This window comes from Alligator sinensis, unplaced genomic scaffold (genome assembly GCF_000455745.1).
Source record: "Alligator sinensis unplaced genomic scaffold, ASM45574v1 scaffold547_1, whole genome shotgun sequence".
Lineage (NCBI taxonomy): Eukaryota > Metazoa > Chordata > Crocodylia > Alligatoridae > Alligator > Alligator sinensis.
In genome coordinates this window covers 309,299-311,726 of record NW_005842217.1, presented here as the reverse complement: position 1 = coordinate 311,726, position 2,428 = coordinate 309,299, and positions in this window count along the sequence as shown.

The following is a 2,428-nucleotide window of genomic DNA, read 5'->3' as shown; positions in this document are numbered from 1 at the left end:
AACAGAAGCAGGGCAAGCCCCTCCCAGCTGTTACCTGATTGGTAGAAATGTTCCACCAATCCGAAGTATCTTTCTTCAAGCTGGGCTTGCCGGGCAAAAGAGGCGAGCCCACCACGCTGAGAAATGGACAGGCAACTCAGGGTTTAAAAACAGGTTGGTCTGATATAAAATACGACCAATAGCTACCCTATACTGAATAGACTACTGGTGTGTTCCAGTAAGGCAGGGGTGTAAAAAAACCCCATCTGGCCCGATGGGCCACACGAGTATCACAGGGCCAGCATGGCACATGCTGCATGCAGCGCCCTGACAAACCAGTCCTGCATGTGTGCTGTGGCATCGCCCAATTTGGGCTAGGCCCAGAGCCAGTGTGCAGAGTCACTCCAGTGTGGACACAACAGGCACTGCACACCCCTGACTGCCCCCCTGTGCTGCATGGAGTATGTGTGATACTAGTCCAGTCCTTGCACTGCAGGCAACGGGGCTGGGGCTAGCATGTGCCCCATGCAGCATGTGGGGTCCAGTCCAAAGACCCATGGGTTGGATCCAGCCTGTGGGCTATATACTTAACACTAGGGGTGTGCAAAGCAGGCCTTATTTGATTTGGATTTGGCCCGAATCAGGGACAGTGATTCGGTTAGTTGATTTGGATCACTGTCCCTGAATCAATTCGGCCAAATCCATATCTGAAGATTCAACATTGATTCGGAGAATAAGTGATTTGGACGTAGACATAGCTTTAAAAGTTTTTTTCTACATACCTGGAGATACCAGGCATGGCTCCTGATCGCTGTGATGCAGGGGTGCATGGAGCATCCCATAGGAGGGTGGGGGTCCCTCCATGTGCTTGGCAGTGAACCCAGAAGTGGTCTGGAAATACTTCTGGTCCACTTTTGGGTCTGCCAGGGAGTGTGCTGCCCCCCCCTGGCTTGGTGATCGGCTGCAGGGGGACACTGGGTGGCCCCCCTCCGACCCAGGAGGCATCAGTCACCAAGCCAGGGGGTACCAGAGGGCCCCCCAGTACGCTCCCTGGTGGACCCAGAAGTGGACTGGAAGTGCTTCTGGTCCACTTCTGGGTCTGCTGCCAAGCACGCTGGGGGAGCCCCTTGTGCTTCTGTGGGTCTCTCCATGCACCCCAGCATCGCAGCACTCATGAGCCTCTGCTACCTAGAGGTATGTAGAAAAAACATTTAAAGCTGTCTCCTTGTCTGAATTTCTGAATCTTTCTGAATCTCTTTGAATCAATTCAGTGGGTTCGGATTCAATTTGGATTTGGAGATTCGGCCACTAAATCGGGCTGAATCTCCGCCGAATCGAATCAGGGACCAAAGTTTCGTACAGCCCTACATCTCAGTTTCCTCATTTCCCTATTTGATGCTGTAGTTGTTGCAGTCAGCTGAGACACAGGTTGCAATACATTTCTCTACCCAGATATAGAAATCTATAGGGCTTCACGCAGCCCTATTTGACACCCCTGCGGTAAGGCAGTTCCTCTGTTGCAGTGTGTGTGTGTGTGTGTGTAATGGGGCGAGGATTCAAAATTGGACTTCCAAGACTTGGGATGGAGAAAGATAGTCCATCCAATGAGAAATGTTGCTGTGTTCAGAGAACTTTCTGTAGGCCACAGCTACACTTGATGCTGATGTATCACTGACTACATAGGTGTTCTGTTGAATTGAATGAAATGCAGACACCTAGTTCAATAATTGACATTAGTGTGGCATGTGGCTGTGCCCAGGATTGGCGGGGTGGGCCTGATTGCTTAGCTCAGGGGGAAGGGGTAGGACATGGATCCTTAGGCTTCAAAAGCACAGTCCCTCAATGCTACTTGTGGCCAAAGGCAAGTCCTCCGTTAGCTGTGTAGATGACATGATGAGGGTCAATGGTATTGCAGCCATGGGAGCATGAAGTTCAGTGTGGATAAGCTGCCTGGCTTCTCGCTAAATATTTAATCATGTTGCCACAGCTACACTGTTAGCACAGGACCTAGTTAATTGAAATCTAGGTCCAGTGTGTCTACACAAGCTGTCATCACACCTGTTGTATTGTAGATGCGGTCCGAGATGAGCAGTTGTGATTTTGTTTACCAGAGGGTAGCATTGAAAATGCATGCTATCAGGTTCATCTTGGCGGTTGGTGCATTGGAGAAGTCTTATCACAGCTAAGCACAGGCCTATTCCAGTATATGCTTTATGGAACCTAGGAGGAGGGAGCTATTAAATTACTTTTCACTTTTTTAAGTACTCTTTGCTGGATTGTCATTTAGAAACTGGCCTGAGAAGGGGATGGGACATAGCCCTGCTGCCCTGGGTGGGTGGAAGGGCACCTTTCAGCCAACCTCCTCCTCACCAGTGCACATTAGGAAAGTACACACCAGAGGGAGCACCAAAAGAGATCAGGTCTTACCCTTTCCTGATGTGCATGCTTG